The sequence below is a fragment of the Hyperoodon ampullatus genome, assembly GCF_949752795.1.
Source record: "Hyperoodon ampullatus genome assembly, chromosome: 5".
In the NCBI taxonomy this organism is placed as follows: Eukaryota; Metazoa; Chordata; class Mammalia; order Artiodactyla; family Ziphiidae; genus Hyperoodon; species Hyperoodon ampullatus.
This window is the reverse complement of record NC_136918.1, coordinates 87,455,232-87,480,992: the sequence shown is the minus strand read 5'-3', so window position 1 is coordinate 87,480,992 and position 25,761 is coordinate 87,455,232.

Below are 25,761 nucleotides of genomic sequence, written 5' to 3'. Positions count from 1 at the left end.
CTCTCCTATGGTCACCAGAGCTATATGCTCTAGGGGAGTTCCCTATATGGGCTCTATGGGTCCTTCTGTTGTGGCAGGCTGACTACTGTGGGCAGTCTTGCAGGTGTGTCTGGCTCCTGTTCCTGTTGGTTGCCAGGCCCTGCCTCATGTGGAGGCTGCCAGCCATTGGTGGGTGGGGCTGGTTCAAGATGTGGCTGGCTGTGGATCCCTGGGGAGTCCCAGTCGGTAGAGCTGTGTCCTGGGGTGGCTGGTTGGGAGCATGGGTCCAAGATCTAATGTCAGCCTGCTGGTGGGTGAGGCCAGTTCTTGACGGCTGGCTTTGGGGTCTGGGGTGTCCCAAAGCTGGTGTCAGCCCACTGATGAGTGGGACCAGATCCCAGGGCAGCTGGCTGAGGGGCCCAAGGTGTCTTGGAGCTGGTGTGTACAACTTGGGTGGAGCTGGAGCCCAGGGGATCCTGGGGCTGGTGTCAGCCTGCTGATGGGTAGGGTCAGGGCACAGAAGATCCTGGGGCTAGTGCTGGCCCACTGGTAGGTGGAGCCAGATCTTGGGATGGCTGATTGCAAGGGAAGGGGTCCTAGATATAGTGTTGTCCTGCTGTTGGGTAAGACTGGTTCCTAACATAGTTGGCTATGGGACCTGTGATGTCCCAAAGCTGGTGCTGGCCTACTAGTGGGTAGGTCCTACCGAAGGGTCCTGAGGCTGTTGTCAGCCCACTAGTGGGAGGAACTGGATCCTAGAGTCTCTGGCTGCAGTGTCTGGGTTTTCACAGAGTTGGTGTTGGCCCATTGGTGGGCAAGGCCATGCCCTGGGCCCTCTGGTGGGTGGGGCCATGTCCCAGGGCAGCTGGGGTTTCAGGAGGTCCTAAGGCAGCCAGCCTATTATTGGTGAGTGGGGCTGTGTCCCCACCCAGGTAGCTGCTTGGCCTGAGGCATCCCAGTATTGGTGCCTCAGGCTGGTGGGCAGGTCCAGGTCCCAGGCTAATAAGCTAGAAGGAGGATTCCAAAATGGCACTTGCCAGCACTAGTTTCCTCATGGTAGAAAGAGCTCCCAAATTTGGCTGCCACCAGTGTATATGTCCCCAGGGTGAGTTCCAGTTGCCTCCTGCCTCTCTGGAAGGCTCTCCAATATCAGCAGGTGGGTCTGATCCAGGCACCTTTCAAATTACTGCTTCTGCCCTATGTCCCAGAGCATGTGAGTTTTGTGTGTGCCCTTCAAGAGTGGAACTTCTATTTCCTGTAGTCTTCTGGCTCTCAAATTAAGTCCCACTGACCTTCAAAGTCAGACGTTCTGGGGCTCATTTTCCCAGTGCAGGACCCTCAGGCTGGGGAGGCTATGAGGGGCTCAGACCCCTTGCTCCTTGGAGAGAACCTCTGTAATTGTAATTATCCTCCTGTTTGTGGATCACCCACCAAGGGTATTTATCTTGACTCTACCACGTCTCCGCCACTCCTACCTGTCTTGTGGTTCCTTCTTTATACCTTCACTTGTAGAAGGTCTTTTCTGCTAGTGTTCAAGTCTTTTTCATCAATAGTTGCTCTGAAAATAGTTGTAATTTTGGTGTGCCCATGGGAGAAGGTGAACTCAGGGTCTTTGTACTGCACTATCTTGGCCACTCCCATGAATCTATTCTTCTTGATTGCTTAGCTAGATTCATGCCCCAAACCCATTAACCAAATGTGAGCCGTAGAATGTTGGCCCCCAGGGGGGTGGCAGGTACACAAAGGTCAAAAGCATATTGCTGGTAACCTGACCCTCTTCACATCTACTGCACTGATACAGATACATTTAGTTCTTCCTCCAACCAAACGCTTGCCATATTGTCCTGAACCACTGGGCTCTACATGTCCCCTCAGCAAATCCAGCCCCTAAGTGCAGAGCCCAGGATCATAACCTAAATTCCACTTTGCTTTGGATTGTGTTTGCCATAGCACTACCACATCGTGGCAGATCATCACTGCCTTCATTATTATCTTGGAAGTGCTATATCTGCTAAAGGGAACTTTCATTTCCATAGAACTTTGGCCTCTTTAATATACCTCACAATAGAAAACAACCAGTGTTATAAGACATAGCTTCCTCTCCCCTGGAGCCTGATAGCCTTTGAATTTCAGTCCATAAGGTGCTGCTCCATTTTCTGGGGCCAACCTTGTACTTGGATAGCATGGTGGTAGTGAGGAGTATGGTTTATAATGAACACTAACTACACATATGATCTGTCTTTCTGATGTCCCTCTTCTTCCCTTGGGATTCCCAGGATTAAATTAGATGAAATGATTTTGAAGGAGAGTTAATAAAAAGAGAACTGAACTGACAAGGGCCTATAAACTTTGAATGGTGCCAACAAATCACTTATACCCATCCAAGTCCTTCTACACCCTCCAATGCTCTAGCCCTTGCCTCCTGTTCCAGGGACCAGATTCACCACACTGAATAAAGGAACCAACAGTTACCCCAGGACACCTTCTTCACAAGGAGCACACACCAGTCCTTTACATTACCTGATCTTGTCTTGATCTTCACAGAAAATAGCATAGAAGTAAGTAAAGCGCACTTCCTGAGAAATAAGATTAGAATCAAATTAGAGGTTTCAAGCAGGTGAAAACCCTGCCCATATTCCATCTTTAACCTCATATTTTCACACGTATGACTCTAGGAACACATAAAGTTATGTACATATTCATTGTACATAGTGCTTTTACTTGATCTTTCCCCAATTTTATAATACACTTACTCCCAGAGAGCTGAACCACAAAAGGTAACTAAACTTTTTTTTTTTAAGAAGATGTTGGGGGTAGGAGTTTATTAATTAATTTATTTATTTTTGCTGTGTTGGGTCTTCATTTCTGTGCGAGGGCTTTCTCTAGTTGTGGCAAGCTTGGGCCACTCTTCATCGTGGTGCACGGGCCTCTCACTATCGCGGCCTCTCTTGTTGCGGAGCACAGGCTCCAGACGCGCAGGCTCAGCAGTTGTGGCTCATGGGCCCATTTGCTCCGCAACATGTGGGATCCTCCCAGACCAGTGCTCGAACCCGTGTCTCCTGCATTAGAAGGCAGACTCTCAACCACTGCGCCACCAGGGAAGCCCCGGTAACTAAACTTTTACCTTGTTCTCCAGAAAAAAATACCCGTAACTCTTTCCTTAAGAGGTCTGAGTTGCCCACTAAGAACCCATTGTCACATGGTTGAATCCATTTTATTCAATATCCCACTCTCTATCTGCCTGCCTGCTAGGAAACTTCCATCCTGTCTCATTGAGGCTCACAGTGACTCCATGGATCTTAAAATCAGCTTGGGTCTGTGATAATATTTGTGGCCTGAATCTACTTTCACAAGAACCTGTAGGTGTATCCTTCTAATGACTTGGGCTTGTCTTGAAGTTCCAAAACCCAGTCTGTGCTAAATCCTGAATAACAACCTGATCGTGTCAGCCTAAAGCCACAGTCATGATAATCAAAGCCACTTCTCTTTTAGGTTTTGGGACATGGACCCAGAATAATGATATAGTAGCAGTGGTAGGCACAGAGCTGGATCCCACTTCAGCAAATCTGAGAACAGCATCCTCTGGCCAGATCCGCTCCTAAAATTCGCAGAATAAAGTCCCCAGGATAGAGTTCTAGAGTTAAAGACCAGGATACTTATTCAGAAAGGTAGAATATCAGGTCCATGAGATGGGAAACTTCTTTCCTACTCACTGCCTTTTCCCAATGTCTAGTCCAGGAGTTGGCACTTAGTATTTGTTCAATAATACTTGCATGCACGAATAAAAAGAATATCTGAAAGAGTTAGAAGTTTGAAAAAGAAAATATAAAACACGAAGTATAACAAAGGAATTTAATTTCTTTTATTTCAAGAAGAGAAAAATTTAAGAGAAATTTACATTAAAAAAGTTGAAGGACTTAATTAGAGAGGGACTATAAGGGGCAGTATTAAATAGTATAAACAATTTGATACAGACTGCCTGGGTTCAAATCCTGGCTTTGACATTTACCAGCTATGTCAATGTGGCAAGTTAGTTTGTCTCTCTAAGCCTCAATTTTCTTATCTGTAAAGTGGGAATAATAATAATACCTGTCTAATGAAACTGTTGTGGAAGTTACATGAGTTAATTTATGGAAATGATATAGTACCCTGGCTACAGAGTCAGCCCCCATCATCATTAGCCTTTATTAGTAGTAATATACTACTATTATAATCTTGTGTGCCAACACCAATTGTTTGGTGATGGCTTCCTAGAGGGCTGTGTGGAAGAGTGTATCCACTGAGCACCTAAGCTTGGAAGGAAAAAAGTGTTATGTCTGCTGTGGATGCAACTTGAAGGAGTAGTTGATCACATGCCATGTATTTGCAATTCTTGACCTGGCCTGTACATTTCTCAAACATAGAGACTGTGCTTATTCATCTCTGTAACCCCAGTACCTGGCAAAGTATTTGACACATACTGGTTCTGTCAATAAATCTTTTTTCAAGTGTTCAACCTTGTTATTGGCTGGCTAATATCTTTTCTCTGCTGTAATTCCATATGATGGATCATTGCATTGATAACATTATAGTCCCATAGTAAATACTGGAACAAACTCTGGTCTCAGTCAAGTGGTGGTGGTATATTAAGAATGAACACAGGCTCCATCAAAAATGTTCCACATTCCATAAATTCAGTACATTCCAAGAGGGATTAATGCTATACCAGGATTCCCCCACATGGTACCACATGTGGACATTCTGTTGATTTATGTGTGTCTCTCTCTTCAAAAGTCCTTTTTTCAACCTCATTTGAAATCTTATATAAAAAATTTTTGAGAGTATTGTGGTCTTGTAGCAATAATCTGGCAATGACTCACCTCCATTTCGCAATTAATTACTGTAAAAAGCAACATCCGGATCTTGCCAATAAATTCCTCAACTGTCTTCTCTATGACTTGTTGAAATAGCAGTGGCTTTTTCTATCATCAGCACATAGATAATTGAAGACTCAGCGAGCAGTCCAATTTTTAAAATATTATACAGCACCAGAATAATAGAACAGAACTCAAGTTACTTTGGTTTTTATCTCTAAATATAAATTTCAGATTACTTCAAAACATACAAGTATTCCTAACATACTACTAGGGTTATAGAAGGAAGAATAATCCTAGTAAGAAGTCCTAGGAAAGAGAGAGTGTATTTAGAAATGAGATGGTGTTCAGTAAACAAAGGTCAAAGTGAATTGGGATAACACCATGGCTTTGGATTAATGTGAGGATTGCTCTTAGTCTTCTCAGAGAAGAATGGATTACCTACAAGTCTGGCTACCATGCTTAGGATTCAGCAGGGACAGCTGGTTACATATTCAGGATAGGGCAGGTAGGGTAGGTCTAGGGACCTAGCTCTAGAATTGTGACAATGGGGAAGGATAGGAATAGGATGAAAGAGGAGGGCTAGCCCAGTTGGAGTTGATGAAAGGAAGTGAGATATAACAGATAAGGGATGGATATTCACACAGAAAGTCAGCAACTCTTAGTCTTGTAACCGAGTAATTGTCTTCACACAGCACCACCTTCTTGGGAAAAAAATTGTACTCAGAAAATAAAAAATTTTGATCAGAGGGTTTATGAGGTTAAGCACAAAATTAGCATGAAGTCACTGGTTGGGACTTATTAATTAAGGTGTATCTCTATTTCACAGTAGCATATCTATTTTTAAGAACTATTTAATTCAGAAATATTTAGATAAAGGATATGTTGATAAAACTAATAAAACTCTACAACTGCTGGTGAAAGCAGATTTTTAAAAATCCTGGGTGATTTAGCTGTTTAACCTGGCCTCTTCAGCAATCTAGAACAAAATAACATAAATTCTAGCTTCAAAGAACAGAGAATTATTACTCTTTGAAAGATAGAGAAATTCTGAAAAAAATCCCCAAACCTCTCATGGCTTTTATCTAGATCCAGAGGAAGTATGAGGGTCCCTAACTATGAGAAAAACCAGTCTGACTTTTTCAAGAAGAAATAGAACCATTTGAGTTAAAGTCAGATGAGGCTACAACATAGAATGAGTCCTGCCCTGGATACCCTACTTAAAATTGCAAATACCACTACCCTGGAACTTCCAATCCTCTTCACTTTGCTCTATTTGTTTTTTCCCATAGCACCAACCTCCTTCTAACAGAATATGTTTACTTTTTATTGTTTGTCTCACCTCACTAGAATGTAAGCTCTCTAAAGGGTAAGGATTTTTTGCCAGTTTTGTTCACTGATGTAACTCAACTTCCTAGAACAGTGCCTACCTAGTACAGGGTAGATGATAAATAAATATGTGTTGAATGTTTATTCAGTGAATCTTATGTAAACAGAACCAGAAGCATACCAAGTAAGGAAGGTCACATCAGCATGTTAAGGGTGAGTATTGATGATTCAAACCAAGTTATGGTGAAATAGTGAAATATCTAACAGAGATGGACCAAGGGTTGAAACTCAGTGAGCCTCAGGTTTAAGTTATGGGGAAATAGTGAAATATCTAACAGAGATGGACCAAGGGTTGAAACTCAGTGAGCCTCAGGTTTAAGTTATGGGGAAATAGTGAAATATCTAACAGAGATGGACCAAGGGTTGAAACTCAGTGAGCCTCAGGTTTATGAGCTGCTCTGAAGCTTTGAAGCCAGAAGCAAGTCAGCATGAGTGGGTGTCCAGATGACTCCTGACCCTGGCAGACACCATCAGCTACCTATCTGCTTTCCATTCCCCACCCTTAATTGCCATTGGAAACCCTGTTTTGTTTATAATGACATTATACACAACTTTGGATGGGGAACCATTAATTGGGTCTAAGCCAATTATGACCATTCTTTTCCCTTTTTCTCAGCCTTTCCATCCAGGCCAGTGAGAACTTAACAGGAAGTCAACTAGGCATTTCTGAAAAATAAAAATTAGTTTTTCTGATAGAGACATAAATGGTTGTCATGGTTCTTCCCTCTTCTTCCTGTCTTGAACAAAGGGCATAAGAAATGGACCTGCACAAGGCCATGTCATGTGTCTGAGCGACAGTCAAGAGAACTTCATGTTCATCAGCCTTTACCTCATAGACACTGAACCAACACTAACAAGTGTCTACCTCAGGATCTTTTATTAAGTAGGAATTACCCTATTTTTAAAGTCCATTCTACTGGTCATTTACCTGTTTATTCCCAGATTTACTTCACATCTTTCTCTGTAATTGATAGTTCTAAACTTTCTTGGCAGCTTATGTCCAATTAGGTATAGTCCATTGGCAGCATTAGCAAGAGACTGGAGATTGAGAGGAAAGGAGAAGCCAGGGAATTCCTCCTTTTCCTCTGCTTCAGGCAGTATCTCCAGCATTGGCTGTGTCACCTCCATATCTCAATTCCTGCTGACAACCCCTCTTCCGTGGTCCCATCTTCCACTAAGCAGCCATCCTGTAGATCTGGCTCCATGTGGCAGTGACTCCTATGCCCCAGTAAACATCATCTCCTTCTTTTGTCCCTGCATCCCTGTGAGTGGTAATGTCTTCCGCTATAAGTAATCTTTGAGTTGCTACGCTTTGAGATAAGTTATTTAGCTTTCCCAGCTCCTTTGTAACTAGTTCCTTGTATTAAATTATTAATATTGGACTACATAGCATGGACTGGGCTTTCCTGACTCATATAGCACCTTAGCTGGATTTTCCTTTACTTGACAAGTCACTCTCTGAATTGATCCAAACCTTAAGGAATAATTAAAGTTTCTTTACCTTGTGGACTGGTAGATTTGAGTGAAGTCCACCTTCCACCTTCCTTTTTAATATATATGAGAACCACACCAAGTTTTTGTCTTTACTCTGTCCCTGTCCATACTGAGGCCACAGTCACCCTGTAAACTCCATGGCCACTCTCTGCCTGAGATCTGAGGATTACTCCAAAATATGATTTTCCCACACTATACTTGGAACATGCTTTCTTATTGATCTCCAACTCATTCCATTCCAATGGGTCTATACCCTGATTCACCCTCTCTACCAAGCCCCTTAAGATTGTTAACATACTTAGATTGTCTACATGTCTTCTCAAGATTTACCTCCCCAGCTGCTTGCTTGGGTATGCTTACCTTTAGCCATAAAGCAAATGATGTACTACTCTGCATTCAACCAATGGTCTCTAGGAACCAAAAGCTGCCTGGGCCTAAGAACCTCTGGAAATAAACCTTGCAAAAAAGATCCAAACTGTGTGTGTGTGTGTGTGTGTGTGTGTGTGTGTGTGTGTGCGCGCGCACGCGCGCATATGTAGTGCAGAATGAATTTTAAAGTTCTTTCTGCTAACAGGTAGAGGGCAGGATGGAAATTTTGGAAAATAAACAAATTCATTATTTCAAACAATATATATTGAGCTATACTTTGTGCTTAGCCCTGTTCTGTATGTGAGGGATATGGCAGTCAACAAGGCAGGAAAAGCCCTGTTCTCTGTCCTCCTAGAGCTGCTTCTGACTTTTCAGAATGGCATAGAGAGCCTACAGCCAGCAGAGTATGTCATTAAGGTCATTAAGGCAATGTTTTCACAAGACACAGGTCAAAGTCTTGATATCAAAAGGAATAACTTTTCATCCTGTGTGATTAGATTGTGTTGTCTCCCACCAAAATGAATGCTCATCCTGACAAGGAGTGCTTGCTTCTAGGGCAAAACAGCAAGAAAATAAACCAGCACTCAGGTGATAAGTACACCAAAATGAAATGGAGCACCCCCATTTTGCTTTCTCTCATTGACTAGAATTCAAACCCTCCCCCTTGTATAGTCAGCAATACCTGAGTTGAAGGGCATCAGCATACAGTCCAGGACTGAGACACCTAGAGCATGCTGAATGCAAGAAGGGTTTGGGTGGTGAGGAGAAGGGTGACAGAATCTCTTTCTTATCTAGGGAGAGTAGAACCATCAGAGGAGAGGGAGACACACACACACACACACAGAGAAAGACAGACAAAGACAGAGATGGGTCTGGTGGTACCAAGAGATATTGTCTTCATAGAACTCCCTTTTGAATGCTTGAATGTGTCAGAAAAGCAGCTACATCTGAAGAGATGCTCTTTATGGATTCATTTAGTACTAACACTCCACAATTCTAAGATCTAAAGCAAGATGGAAAAAAACCCCTAAATTCATTATTTGGATTGTATCGTATTTGATAAGGCTCAACACTTCTTAAGGAAGGTGTAATGTATCTTTACTAGTGTTCATAAAGAAACGAAAAATGCACTCTAGTTTTCAAAAGCAGTAGTAAATTTCAATGTCTTATACTTCTCAAGAAAGATCTGAGTTCAGTCAACACTACCAGAAACTGGTGTCTATAATCAGCATAAAATTTCCTTCTAAAAGCAAAAAGTAGTGTCTGTGTTAAACTGAAGTGAGATCTTTGAAATATTCTAACAATACTAACTTAACTTTAATGATCTGGTTTAACTTTCACACCCACCCAATGAGGTAGATAAAATTTGAAATCCTATTTATAGGTGTGGAGATTGGGACTTGGAAAAGCTGAGTAACCTGTTCAAAGTTACCTGGCCATTCAGTGACAGAGCCTGGGTTGGAACTTGCACAACTTGGTTGCTGTCCATTTTTTCCACTATCCTGTAGTGCATCAGATAGACTAGAGGATGTCATAGTAACAAAGGAATAAGAAAAATCTTGAACTCAGCTTGCTTTAATAATCTTGAAGGAAGCTCCAAGTGTTCCAGGAGCTAATGCAAAGGCACTTGAAGATGGCCCCACATGCATTCTGCCCACTAGTGAGCTGATCAGGTGCAGCCTCATGGAACTAGTCTGAGAGAATGCTGAAGAGCTTTCAACTTTCAGGGCCCTTGTTTTCCAAGTTCTTTGAGTTAGGAGATAAGTAGCAACAAAACTATGCCTATCACTTCCTACAGAATCCTTACTCTCTTTTTTCACATCCCTTCATCCAGTTTCCAAAAGGAAATACAAGAGACTTTACCATCCTCACTCAGTGGCCCCATCACAGGGAGCCTTTGTAGTCCACAAGCATAATTGTCCTTGATCAGTTATTAGAACAGATCCATTTTCCACATCTTTGTGAACACTGCTGCTGACTGCCTTATCAGAGGGGCAAGAATTAGGCGGCATAGCCCACAAGTTTATTTTTCTTAGTTAAGCCAGACAGCAGTCTGGGGCTGGGGTGGTGAGTGGAAGGAGGTAGACGACCACAAAAGAAAGGGGAGAGAGAGAGAGTAGCCGCACTCAGCTCTAGGGGGCCTCGGTTTTTTTGTTATTTTCTAATGCCTGTGAATTAACAGCTGTTAATGGAATTTTGAGTTCAGCTGATTCCAGCGGTGTTGAATCTACAATGAAGAAGATCAGTCCTATTCTAAATTCCCAAACTCCTACCTACAGTACATTTCGCCAAACCTTATCAGGGCCTCCAACAAAGTGATAAGTGCTACAGGTTAGATTGACAGGTTAGATTGGTTCACAGACATTAATGTGGGACTTGACAACAGTGGTTCTCAACTTGACTTGCATATAGGAATCCCTTGAGAGCTTTAAAAACTACTGATGCCCCAGTTCCAGCCCCAGCAGCATTTCTGATTTAGTTGAGTTCAGTAAGACTGGGGACAGAATTTTAAAACTCCTCCCAGGTTTTTTTTAGTTGTAAACAAGACTGCGATCCCCCTGCTGTAGAACACCATATTTGAGGTCCAGATCCTCTGCCTGCCTATCAGAGGATTCTGCAGGGCAGGGTTAGGTAGGGTGCCAGTGAACATAGTCTTGGCCATGTGAGGCCTTCTGCAGTTCTACAAATCCACTTCTTTAAATGATGACTGGGGCTTGAAAATAGAAGTCCACCCTAGCATACCCACAAGCTATACTTTCCAGCAATACTGAACCTCACAGATTTGAGTCAAAACTACAAAGACTAATCAAAGTCTCTCCATCCTCCTACCAACCAACAGGTAGAATTATTGGGCCAAGGAAGAACCCCCCTTGATCTTCTCTTTGCTTCCAGGACATGATTTTCAAACTAAACTTACACTTAACCCAAACATGAGAATACATCTTCTGCCCCATAATTCAGGTTGACCTGGAAGATATACTATCTATTCCCTTATTTTGTGCCAGCCACATGCATCTGACTCTCAGAGGAGTATGAATGGGACAAGGACTTCAAATTTCTCAGAATTAGAGGTATGTCCAATTCATCTTTAAAGGTTTGCTGAAATCATGCACGTAGCAAAGGGCCTATCATCTCTCCCTGTAGTGCCCTTAGGAATATGTGAGTGATAAATTTATTGCCCATGTTACATGGAAGTCCTTTGTGCACTTTTCCAGAGTCTCAAATCTAATCACAGTTAAGCCAGTAAAGGGATTACAGCCTTATCGGAAGTTTATTTTGCAAGGCTGCCACATAGCTCTGCCAGGATCCTGTTTTTCTCACTATGCTGAGCTCAAAGATCCCATTAAATAAAGTTGAACTCTTCAGTTATGCAGAAATATAAACAGACTGCTCAGTGTGATTTGGAGTTATATTTTCACTTGGAAAAAGATAATGTTCAAGTACTAAACAGTGTTGACCCCCCTAACTCAAAAATCTGGATGTGATAGAAGAAGAAATTCTAAAATTTCTCCAGTGAAAAAAAGGCACTACATATTCAAAACACACACACACACACACACACACACACACACACACACACACACACACACACAGGCTTTGCCATTTTCTGTATCCTAGCCATAGAGTCTACTTGATAATCGATAGCTGAAGAGTTTCTCAGTGGATAAACCATTAAGGACAGCATATACCCATTCATAGCATGGGACAAACCCAGTGGAAAACTTTGTAGAATCAAGTCTAAACCATTCGTCTGATACACAGCTAGTTCAGCCTAATCTGAGCATACGGTATTTTGTAGGCTTAGTAACAGTGTATCTTGAGAAAGATACTACAGATAAGGTTGGACATCTCTACTATGTAGGTTTCGGTAGACTAAAAATCTAATACTTGGTCCTAGGTAAGCCAAACTAGTAGAATAAAAGGTCCCTGTCCATATACAATTAGATCCAATCAACCACGTTAACCATAACAAATAATTCCCATTTCTATGTAAAATTGTGAACTGAAATGCCAAGGAGGAAATCTGTTGTATGTCTCAGGAATCTGTACACTGTCTTTCTACTGACAGATATGAATTCGAGCCACATCTCCTCAGGTGCATTTCTGACAGTGCAATGACAAATGATTTAGGAGGAGATGATGGAAATGAAAGAGGGTTATGGGATTTACTCTTCTGAAAGGACATTGATAACCCTATTCCACATTGCATTTTTGTTCACTCACATTGTGGCTATAAAAGCAGCGCGGTTGAGCCTCTGGCTATAACTGCCACATAACTAGAGAGACTGTATTTTCCAAAATGGCTGCAAAAATATCTCCCATCCTTCCTACTCTTCTACTGTGTGATATTGCCACTCCCCACATCAAGAGGAGAGTCCAGTTTCCTTTTGTTTGAATCTGAGCAGGGCTTGTGGCTGCTTCTACTGGTAAAAGTATGGCAGAAGTGATGCTGTATAACTTCCAAGACTGGGTTATTCAAGGCAATGTAGCTTTTGTCTTGTTCACTAGCACACTTCCACTTGGAGCCTGGAACTGCCAAGTAAGAAGTTCAGGGGGCTTCCCTGGTGGCACAGTGGTTGAGAGCCCGCCTGCCGATTCAGGGGACACGGGTTCGTGCCCCGGTCTGGGAAGATCCCACATGCCGCGGAGCGGCTGGGCCCGTGAGCCATGGCCGCTGAGCCTGCGCGTCCGGAGCCTGTGCTCCGCAATGGGAGAGGCCACAACAGTGAGAGGCCCGCGTACTGCAAAAAAAAAAAAAAAGAAGAAGTTCAACTACCATGAGGTCACCATGCTGTCAGGAAGCCAAACCACATGAAGGCCATAAGAAGGTGCTGCATTCAACAGCCCCAGTGGCATTCTCAGCAAACTGTCAATACCAGCTGCCAAACCTATGAGTGCATCCTCTTGATCATCCAGCCCAGTCTAACCTTCAGATGACAGCAGCCCCAGTGAATCTGATTCCATCTGCCTGAGAGACCCCAAGCCAGAACCATCCAGCCATGCTCCTCCAAAATTCCTGATGCAAAAAATAATGAGTAAAACAAAATGGCTGTTTTAAGCCACTAAGTTTGGGGGTAATTTGTTATGCAACAATAGTAGCCAAAACAGAATTATTTCAGAGTTACCTTTACTTCCTACTATTCAGACTGCTTCAGAATCTAAGAAAATCAGAAGTTTCTGACCACCTTCAGGAAAGGAGTATCTTTTCTGAGGCACTTGACCTTGAACTTTCCAGCACTCTGGAGTTCCTAGAATTTTCTAACAGCTAATGGCCTTGACAAGCAGTCATGTAATGTAATCAGGCAGAGAAGATTATATTTACAAGAACTCTTCTAAGAAAGATTGTTCCATATATTTAGGAAAGTACACTTTGATCAACTCGTGGTAGAAACGAGATGAGATTAGGGCGGAGTGAGACATTCTATTCATGTTCAAGTAGTAACAAATAGTTGCTAAATTTTCTTCTAAGGGGGCAGGTTGCTATTCATAGCAGACCCTTTTGCTTTGTCGAATACCTAGCTGAGTAGAGACTGCAAGTTTAGGAAAAGAACTGAATAACTCAGCAAAATAGAGGAAACTGGACCATGTTTAGGAAAAGTGAAAAGGAGAACACCCTGTTTGCTGAGTAGCCGAAATGAGAACTTTGGGGAACAGAGATATTCAACAATATTTTGAAAGAGTTTGCTATTGAATGCATACGGGAAACTTTATCCTCTATCATTCTTACCAGAATTTCAGTAAATATTACATTGCTCAATCATTCTCTTATTGCAAGTGGTTTAGAGAAATATGGAAATATTGAGGTTATCAAGATTAAAAAAGAGTACATATAAGGACCAGCAGATATCTAGGTTACCCACATACTGGTAAAAATGTAACAGGGACAAAACATTTTTTTGAAAAGGGAAATAAAACTGCCAGAATAATTAAGCTATCACCCAGTCATGGAAAGCCCATTTTAAAGGAAGAGTTTTATACACATACTGTACCCTAAAGACTGAGAGAGAGAACAGGCACACTCAGCGCTCAGGCACATTCTTAAGCACTGATTTTTATTTTCTTCCCCTGATGCTAATGGTTGTTCTGTTTTAAAGGAGAAGAAACTTGTGGGAAAAGTTGGGCTGTGGATATACAGAAAGGGTCATATCCCAGAGTCCCATAAAAATGGCCCAATGCTTTTACCAATTCTTGTTACCTCTTTCAACCCTTTCAAAATTTTGTTTCTATCGGTTCCACTTTTGAGGAATAAGCTCTAATGTGATTCTGATCTGACGGACAAATCTGCACTAACTTGCTCATAACTGGTAATAAGTGAATGTAGTTTATGTATTTAGGTCCCTGGGCCATTTGCATTTATAACCTACCTGAACTTTACCCCACAATCTTGCGTATGAGAAAAGAGTACCATTTCTTCACTTTCTTCAAATTAAATCCAAGTTTGAGCCTCTTTCCTCCTGCAGTTGTAGAAAAATTCAACTTCTGTCATTATTGGGATTGCTAGAGAGAAGTCTTCTCCTTCTTAGGTTCCCTCTATAATCTAGGAGCCTGATGTGGTTCCTGAAAATAGATGGAAAAGTCACCGGCCTTCAGTCCATCCTACTTGCTGATACACATTGTACATATTTTATTGCTCCTTGAAGTCTGGTGGCTCCAAAGTTTCCTCTATTGTGTGTAGGTAGAGAGAATGTAGCTAAGGCAGGGGCCCTGTGCTAGTGTCCAGCCTCCTTAGGTGCAGCTTTCCTACCTCCCACCTGCGTCTCTTTCATGGTGCGGGATTCCCAACATAGAGTTCCATTCCCTCCAATTTTGAGGAGTCTCCCTTCTCAAAGGACACTCACTTCTCTCCCATTTCCGTAGTATACTGTCAGCCCTCTGTATCCACATGTTCCGTATATCTGCGGATTCAACCAATTGCAGTTGGAAAATACTTGAAAAAAAATCCCGGAAGTTCTAAAAAGCAAAACTTGAATTTGCTGCACCAGCAAATATTTACATAGCATTTATATTTTATTATATTTTATTATTATAAATAATCTAGAGGTGATTTTTTTAAAAAAAATATGGGAGAATGTGCATAGGTTACATGCAGATACTCCGCCATTTTATATAAGGGACCTGAGCATCCACAGATGTTAGTATCTAGTTGCGGGTCCTGGAGCCAATCCTCCACAGATACTGAGGGATGACTGTAATCCTTTCAAGGAGATCACCCCTTGGGGACATAAAGTCTGGAAAGAGCCAATGTCTATAGTCAGTTTTACTTCCTGAACCCACAACACAATCCTCCCCTGAAGCAAGGGAGAGACTCAGAGGGCAAAGCTATCTTCCTGGGAAAGTTATAGAAAAACATACTGCAAAAGGAGAACACAAAGTAATGTTTCAACAGAACACTCAAACATATATTCAACAAGATACTGCAGAAGGAGTAATATTTTTACCCAAAGGCATGGTACTTTTAAAATGGGTCCTTTAGCACTCTTCAGGTCTGGGAAAGCTCCCTCTCCAGAAAGGCTCTGCTCAAGCACAAAGCATTTGAGGAAATTCTGAGTTTAGGGGCCTTGGGTGCAGCCCTGAATCACCTCTGAGCAGTAAACATCAGGAAGACATTTTCCAGCTCCAGCCTCCACCTCCAGGAGAATGTCAGCAATAATTCTGGGTGTGTTACCCAAAAGCAGGCCTTGCCCTACCTGACTCCTGCCAGAAGCAGCTGCCTTTGGAAACAGCAGAAATAGCTTTCTGTGTTAGGAGGAAGCAACAGGAACCCTGGTGTTGAGCAGACCTCACACTTCCTTCTTACCACTAGTTTACAGGCAGCATGGTGTAGGGAAAATGAGGTCAAGGAGCTGTCGCCCTCTTTATAGGCCTGGGTGACTAGGGAGATGATCTTCAGAAACAGATTCCTTGATCACTCCCCTTGGTACCCATAAGACTTAGACTCTGACACATGACTTCAGAGGGGATCTGCCAAAACCCCCTGTTAACCTTCTGAGAATGGCAAACTTAGAAGTCCAAAAGGATATAGATTTTCATATCCAAAATAAGAGAGGTATTATAGCAAAGCACAGGTTACATTTCCATAGGACATTTTTTTTTTTTTTTTTCATTTCACTTAGGTCAAGAAAAATCAAATCCCATAACTGCTGGGTGGGTGACTCACAGACTGGAGAACGCTTATACCACAGAAGTCCACCCACTGGAGTGAAGGTTCTGAGCCCCATGTCAGGCTTCCCAACCTGGGGGTCTGGCAATGGGAGGAAGAATTCCTAGAGAATCAGACTTCGAACGCTAGTGGGATTTGATTGCAGGACTTTGAATGGACAGGGGGAAACAGAGACTCTACTCGTGGAGGGCACACACAAAGTAGTGTGCGCATTGGGACGCAGGGGAAGAGGCAGTGACCCCAGGGAAGACTGAAGCAGACCTACCTGCTAGTGTTGCAGGGTCTGCTGCAGAGACAGGGGGTGGCTGTGGTTCACCATGAGGACAAGGAAACTGGCAGCAGAGGTTCTGAGAAGTACTCCTTGGCATGAGCCCTCCCAGAGTCTGCCATTAGCCCCACTAAAGAGCCCAGGTAGTCTCCAGTGTTAGGTTCCCTCAGGCCAAACAGCCAACAGGGAGGGAACCCAGCCCCACCCATCAGCAGTAAAGCAGATCAAAGTTTTACTGAGCTCTGCCCACCAGAGCAACACCCAGCTCTACCCACCACCAATCCTTCCCATCAGAAAACTTGCACAAGCCTCTTAGATAGCCTCATCCAACAGAGGACAGACAGCAGAAGCAAGAACTACAGTCCTGCAGCCTGTGGAACAAAAACCACATTCACAGAAAGACAAGATGAAAAGACAGAGGGCTATGTACCAGATGAAGGAACAAGATAAACCCCCCCCCAAAAAACTGAATGAAGTGGAGATAGGCAACCTAGCAGAAAAAGAATTCAGAATAATGATAGTGAAGATGATCCAGGACCTCGGAAAAAGAATGGAGGCAAAGATTGAGAAGATGCAAGAAATGTTCAACAAAGACCTAGAAGAATTAAAGAACAAACAAACAGAGATGAACAATACAATAACTGAAATGAAAACTACACTAGAAGGAATCAATAGCAGAATAACTGAGGCAGAAGAATGGATAAGTGACCTGGAAGACAGAATGGTGGAATTCACTGCTGTGGAACAGAATAAAGAAGAAAGAATGAAAAGAATGAAGACAGCCTAAGAGACATCTGGGACAACATTAAATGCAACAACATTCATATTATCGGGCTCCCAGAAGGAGAAGAGAGAGCAAAAGGATCCGAGAAAATATTTGAAGAGATTACAGTCGAAAACTTCCCTACCATGGGAAAGGAAATAGCCACCCAAGTCCAGGAAACGCAGAGTCCCATACAGGATAAAGCCAAGGGGAAACATGCCGAGACACATAGTAATCAAATTGGCAAAAGTTAAAGACAAAGAAAAATTATTGAAAGCAGCAAGGGAAAAATGACAAATAACATACAAGGGAACTCCCATAAGGTAAACAGCTGATTTCTCAGCAGAAATTCTACAAGCCAGAAGGGAGTGGCATGGTATACTTAAAGTGATGAAAGGGAAGAACCTACAACCAAGATTACTCTACCCGGCAAGGATGTCATTCAGATCTGATGTTAAAATCGAAAGCTTTACAGACAAGCATAAGCTAAGAGAATTCAGCACCACCAAACTAGCTCCACAACAAATGCTAAAGGAACTTCTCTAATTGGGAAACACAAGAGAAAAAAAGGACCTACAGAAACAAACCCAAAACAATTAAGAAAATGATCATAGGAACATATCGATAATTACCTTAAACGTGAATGGATTAAATGCTCCAACCAAAAGACACAGGCTTGCTAAATGGATACAAAAACAAGACCCATCTATATGCTGTCTACAAGAGACCCACTTCAGACCTAGGGACACATACAGACTGAAAGTGAGGGGATGGAAAAAGATATTCCATGCAAATTGAAATCAAAAGAAAGCTGGAGTAGCAACACTCATATCAGATGAAGTAGACTTTAACATAAAGAATGTTACAAGAGACAAGGAAGGGCACTACATAATGATCAAGGGATCAATCCAAGAAGAAGATGTAACAATTATAAATATATATGCACCCAACATAAGAGCACCTCAATCCATAAGGCAACTGCTAACAGCTATAAAAGAGGAAATCGACGGTAACACAATTATAGTGGGGGATTTTAACACCTCACTTAGACCAATGGACAGATCATCCAAAATGAAAATAAATAAGGAAACAAAAGCTTTAAATGACACAATAGACCAGATAGATTTAATTGATATTTATAGGACATTCCATCCAAAAACAGCAGATTACACTTTCTTCTCAAGTGCACATGGAACATTCTCCAGGATAGATCACGTCTTGGGCCACAAATAAAGCCTCAGTAAATTTATGAAAATTGAAATCATATCAAGCATCTTTTCTGACCACAATGCTATGAGATTAGAAATGAATTACAGGGAAATAAAAGTAAAAAGCACAAACACATGGATGCTAAACAATACATTACTAAATAACCAAGAGACCACAGAGGAAATCAAAGATGAAATCAAAAAATACATAGAGACAAATGACAATGAAAACACGACGATCCAAAACCTATGGGACACAGCAAAAGCAGTTCTAAAAGGGAAGTTTATAGCTATACAAGCCTACCCCAAGAATCAAGAAAACTCTCAAACAATCTAAACTTACACCTAAAGGAACTAGAGAAAGAGGAACAAACAAAACCCAAAGTTAGCAGAAGGAAAAAAATCATAAAGACCAGAGCAGAAATAAATGAAATAGAAACAAAGAAAACAATAGCAAAGATCAATAAAACTGAAAGCTGTTTCTTTGAGAAGATAAACAAAATTGAGAAACCATTAGCCAGACTCATCAAGAAAAAGAGGGAGAGGACTCAAATCAATAAAATTAGAAATGAATAAAGAGAAGTTACAACAGACACTGCAGAAATACAAAGCATCCTAACAGACTACTACAAGCAACTCTATGCCAATAAAATTGACCACCTGGAAGAAAGGACAAATTCTTAGAAAGGTATAACCTTCCAACACTGAACCAGGAAGAAATAGAAAATATGAACAGACCAATCACAAGTAATGAAATTGAAACTGTGATTAAAAATTTTCCAACAAACAAAAGTCCAGGACCAGATGGTTTCACAGGTGAATTCCATCAAACCTTTAGAGAAGAGCTAACACCCATCCTCCTCAAACTCTTCCAAAAGATGGCAGAGGAAGGAACACTCATTCTATGAGGCCACCATCACCCTGATACCAAAACCAGACAAAGACACTACAAAAAAAGAAAATTACAGACCAATATCACTGATGAATATAGATGCAAAATCCTCAACAAAATACTAGCAAACAGAATCCAGCAGCACATTAAAAGGATCATACACCATGATCAAGTGGGATTTATCCCAGGATTGCAAGGATTCTTCAGTATATGCAAATCAATCAATGTGATACACCATATTAACAAATTGAAGAATGAAAACCATATGATCATCTCAATAGATGCAGAAAAAGCTTTTGACAATATTCAACACCCATTTATGATAAAAACTCTCCAGAAAGTGGGCACTGAGGGAAGCTACCTCAACATAATAAAGGCCGTATGTGACAAACCCACAGCAAACATCATTCTCAATGATGAAAAACTGAAAGCATTTCCTCTAAGATGAGGAACAAGTCAAGGATGTCCACTCTCGCCACTATTATTAACATAGTTTTGGAAGTCTTAGCCACAGCAATCAGAGAAGAAAAAGGAATAAAAGGAATACAAATTGGAAAAGAAGAAGTAAAACTGTCACTGTTTGCAGATGACATGATAGTATACACAGAGAATCCTAACGATGCCACCAGAAAACTACTAGAGCTAATCAATGAATTTGGTAAAGTTTCAGGATACAAAATTAATGCACAGAAGTCTCTTGCATTCCTATACACTAATGATGAAAAATCTGAAAGAGAAATTCAGGAAACACTGCTGTTTACCATTGCAACAACAAGAATAAAATACCTAGGAATAAACCTACCTAGGGAGACAAAAGACCTGCGTACAGAAAACTATAAGACACTGATGAAAGAAGTTAAAGGTGATACCAACAGATGGAGAGATATACCATGTTCTTGGATTGGAAGAATCAATATTGTAAAAATAACTATACTACCCAAAGCAATCTACAGATTCAATGCAATCCCTATCATCCCAATGGCATTTTTTACAGAACTAGAACAAAAAATCTTAAAATTTGCATGGAGACCCAAAAGACCCCGAATAGCCAAAGCAGTCTTGAGGGAAAAAACGGAGCTGGAGGAATCAGAGTCCCTGACTTCAGACTACAGTACAAAGCTACAGTAATCAAGGCCATATGGTACTGGCACAAAAACAGAAGCATGGATCAATGGAACAAGATAGAAAGCCCAGAGATGAACCCACACACCTATGGTCAACTAATCTATGACAAAGGAGGCAAGGATATACAATGGAGAAAAGACAGTCTCTTCAATAAGTGGTGCTGGGAAAACTGGACAGCTACATGTAAAAGAATGAAATTAGAACACTCCCTAACACCAAACACAAAAACAAACTCAAAATGGATTAGAGACCTAAATGTAAGACCGGACACTATAAAACTCTTAGAGGAAAACATAGGCAGAACACTGTTTGACATAAATCACAGAAAGATCTTTTTTGATCCACTTCCTAAAGTAATGGAAATATAAACAAATGGGACCTAATGAAATTTAAAAGCTTTTGCACAGCAAAGGAAACCATAAACAAGACGAAAAGAAAACCCTCAGAATGGGAGAAAATATTTGTCACCGAATCAACAGACAAAGGATTAATCTCGAAAATATATAAACAGCTCATGCAGTTCAATATTAAAAAAAACAAAACCGAATCCAAAAATGGGCAGAAGACCTAAATAGACATTTCTCCAAAGAAGACATACAGATGACCAGGAAGCACATGAAAAGCTGCTCAACATCACTAATTATTAGAGCAATGCAAATGAAAACTACAATGAGGTATCACCTCACACCAGTTAGAATGGGCATCATCAGAAAATCTACAAACATCATATGCTGGATAGGGTGTGGAGAAAAGGGAACCTTCTTGTACTGTTGGTGGGAATGTAAATTGATACAGCCACTATGGAGAACAGTATGGTTCCTTAAAAAACTAAAAATAGAATTACCATATGATCCACCAATCCCACTACTGGGCATATACCCAGAGAAAAACCATAATTCAAAAAGACACATGTACCCCAAAGTTCATTGCAGAACTATTTACAGTAGCCAGGTTATGGAAGCAACCTAAATGCCCATCGACAGATGAATGGATAAAGAAGATGTGGTACATATATACAATGGAATATTACTCAGCCATAAATAGGAACGAAATTGGGTCATTTGTTGAGACGTGGATGGATCTAGAGACTGTCATACATAGTGAAGTAAGTCAGAAAGAGAAAAACAAATATTGTATGTTAATGCATATATGTGGAACCTAGAAAAATGGTACAGATGCACCAGTTTGCAGGGCAGAATTTGAGACACAGATGTAGAGAACAAACGTTTGGACACCAAGGGGGGAAAGCGGCGGAAGGTGTTGGTGGTTGTGTGATGAATTGGGCGATTGGGATTGACATGTATACACTGGTGTGGATAAAATTGATGGCTAATAAGAACCTGCTGTATAAATAAATACAAGAAAATCCAAAAATTCAAGAAAAAAAAGAAAACAACAACCCACGCCCTTAGTCTCTGGCTTCTTATTTCTCTTAGTAGCCTCACTTTGCAGATGAGTAAACTGAGGCTCAGAGAGATTAACTGACTCTTTTCAGGTCCCACAGGTAGTAAATTGTATAATTCAGGATTAAAAGCTGACATTTCTGGTTGACTTGACCCTTTTGTGGCCTTTTTGGATATATATTTCAGTAAAACATTTTTGGGTTTATTTGTTATTTTAAGATAGATACTTGAAGAAGACTGGAACTTCTTAACATTGAGAGGCTGCATCCCTGTTAGGAAAACCAGACGTGTCTTTATTAAATTCTAAGCAAATTATCTGTCTCTGGCAGACACCAGTAGATCACAGATGGCAAGAGAAGTCTAAACAAGTCTTCTAATTATTTTACAAAGAATTGCTTTCTGTTTATGAGCTGTTAGCTCAATTTAAGCATTAGTGCCTTATACTGGGGGTGTTTGTGTGTTAGCAGTGTCCATGGGGTACACAAATAAGCTTAATATAGAGCTGGGTAAAGCCAAAGAAAAAGCACATTGTATACAACAGAACAAGTAGAGTGTTCTGTAGCTTTGAAAAACATTGTGGCGAAACAAATTGTTCTGCCAGGGGAAACATGGGTTAGCGTTCCATCATCTCAGTATGAGCAGGTTATTTTCAGGTTCTATTGGCCTTCAAGATCCAGCCTAATAAACTCTGTTCTTGTGTACCCGTGTTGTATAACAAAACTAACAGTTCCATTTGGGGAGCTGAGAGGGGAGGAGCTTTTTAATTCCTTTCACAGAAATGTACATTTTTCAGAAAAATCCTTAGTCCTGAACAAGTGCCTCTAAAGAGGTAAATAAGAGGTATGTTTCCTTTTGAGAAGTTATAGCATCTTTAAAGCACTTTTTTCAGTTGATCGAGGGCTTCATTAGAACCAAGTAATAGTAACCACCGTTAACTGAATGCTTACTATGCACAAGTACCGTATAGACGTGATCTCATTTAATTGCCAAGGAAGTCTCAGTATATAGGCAGCATTTGTCATGCATTTGGACACAGAAACTGGGGTTCAGAGATTTTAAATAATTTCCTTTAAATAACCTTGTGGAAAGTGATGGAGCTTTCTGACCTCAGCTAGAGCCCTAGCCACTACACTATACTGCCTCTCAGCTTGACACTAGGGAAAGGATAAATTATCCACACGGGAGAGGTGGGTGTTGGCACTAGATGACCAAGAACCAAGCTGTGATCAGCCATCCCTCCAGATTAGAGGACAACTGTAATCCTCATCTTTGCTTTGAAGGGAACTGTTTTCTGTAAGCAGTCTATATTTTTTCAGCTTTCTGCTTGGTACTTTAGGGGAAAAAAAGATACTAAAATTTAATTGCTTTACAGAAAACACCTCTTTTTTCATCTCTTGGGTCCATGAAAAAAAAAGCCACATAGAATTAGATCATATGCAAAAACTTCTTCTGAGCTAATCACATAAAGATTATTCTGTCCTAAAGAAAACTTGCATTGAAGTTCAAATGTGTCTAAAATGAAAGTATCTACAGAAACTTTGCTACAAGTGACATTGATGGCTTTAAATCACAGTGGCCTTCACAGAAAGTTTATTTGAATGTTGAAAAGTAAAAATGGTTGCACCACAAATTGTGAACTTGTGATTAGTTTGCTTGGCACTAACATGGATAAATATTGTGGACATAATGAGAAGCAAAACACAGAAATTGTAGAAGAATACATACATATGAGTCCATTTATATAAAATTTAAAATATGTAAAATTAAATAATATATTTTATAAGGATACATACATATGTGGAAGCTACTCTGAATTTCATGACAATGATACACCCCAAATTCAGGACAATGGTTATCTCTGGAGGGAAGAGAAGGAGGTGAAATCTGAATAGGACACAGAGAGAGCATTAACTGGGTTTGTCAAGTTCTATGTCTCAAGCTAAGAGATGACTGAGGTGTTTCCCTTTTACTGTTTACATCTTCTGGTTTTTTGAAACATTTCATGATTTTTAAAATTTTCCCTGAGATCAACATGCCCCCTCCAAGTGAACAAAGCAAAGGTGTGCTCATCATTGGAGTGCATTGCCTTCTTTTGACCTGAGACTTATGTCTCAGATGAGACAATGAAGACAACTCACAGGATTCCATTCTGGAAGAATGTGAATCTGTCCTAAATCTGAAACCTGGGCCCTCTTCAGCAACACTCAGAAACTCACTAGTGTGGATTTCATGCCTTTGCCCTCAGTCCTGGGAGCTGGTGGAGAAGGGGCACTGATATTCAAAGAGGAGGATAGATTTGGATTTCAATTCTAGCCTTGCCACTTTCTAACCTTGATTTCTTCATCTGTAAAATGGACCTAATAAGACAAACCTCCTCACTGGATTTTTATAAGGTTCGAATTAGTTACCACATGCAAAGTAATTTTGGCATGCAAAAAACCACTCATAAATAATGTCGCCATGGTTTATATAAATCACCAGTCTAGGATTCTTTTTCTAGCTCTTACTTTCTCCCAGCTGTCTGACATTTTCAAATTTGCCCTGTAACTGAATGTTTTCATTCAAATCACTTTCCCGAGACTCATGGTAACATGCATCCTAATTCATTGTTTGGATAGTCCACTTTCCAGTTACTTCTGAACTTAAAAAAAAAAAAGAGAAACAAGAATGTTCTACTTATTCATGTTTTGTCGTTTTAAAAAGTACTAGTTGAGGTCATGAGACCATTACCTCAGAGTGCTCAGACATTATGAAAACAAATTACACTGGGTCACTGTGAGGAGAGCCCTAACACTCATTCTGACAGAGGAGGCTGGGAGGCCCCTTGAGAAGGAGTGAAAGAATGGATATTTTGTTGGCTCACACATGACATTATTTAGAAATAGCTCATTTTGCTAATATGACCAGGTGTCTCCCAGCCATATATAAAAACATTCTAACCTACACTGATTTGTTTAAGAAGTGTCCACAACAAGGTAGTTAACAAGGCTGAAGGGCCTGTGTCTATTTAGGGGTAAACTTTGTTCAAGGATTGCATCATCTGTTGATGAGAGCTCTTCCTTGGGAGTACTAGAACCCTAATGTTAATGGTAAAAGTGCTTACTTGAGCCAGAGATTAGAGGTTTGAAATTTTACCACTTCCTGGTGATGTGGCATGAATATACTGTTTAATTTCTAGGTCTCCCTTTCTTAATTTGTAAAGCAGGCATAATAATATGTATCCCAAGGAGTTCTGATAAGATTTAAGTGAATACCATGAAAGAATTTGGAACAGAGACAGATGCATAGCAAGTATTCAACAAATGTTAGGTGAAATATTAATTGACTCAGTAGATCAACTTGGACATGTATCTTCAAATTTCAGATCCTAATTGCAAGATGATAGGGATGATAGGGGAGTGGAAAAAGTGTTAGACTTTGAGTCAAGAAAAATAACTAAATTGTGCTTATTATTTGCTGTGTGGCTTTGGACATATTTCTTAGCTTTTCTAAGTCTTATTTTCTTAACGTGCAAAATGGACATAATAATATCCTCTCACTCCACTTTCCAGGATTTTGAGAGAAGGAATGTTTGCCTGTGTTTCCTCAATCTTCAGATTCTGTATTTCTTCTGTTTCTAAAAGTAACAACAATTGTTAAGTATGTGTTTTTGTTTTCTCAAATCACTACTTCTAATGGAATGAATAGCCTTCAAAAGAATCCAGTGGAAGAATTACAGCTAGGTTCTGGAGTTCTACAGTTCTCTTTGAGGGAACACTTTATATGCAAAGACAAACAGAATATTAGTCCCTCCACACAGAACAGTAGTAACAGCCATGATTAACATAATTATCCATCTCTGGAGAAATGCTACCACC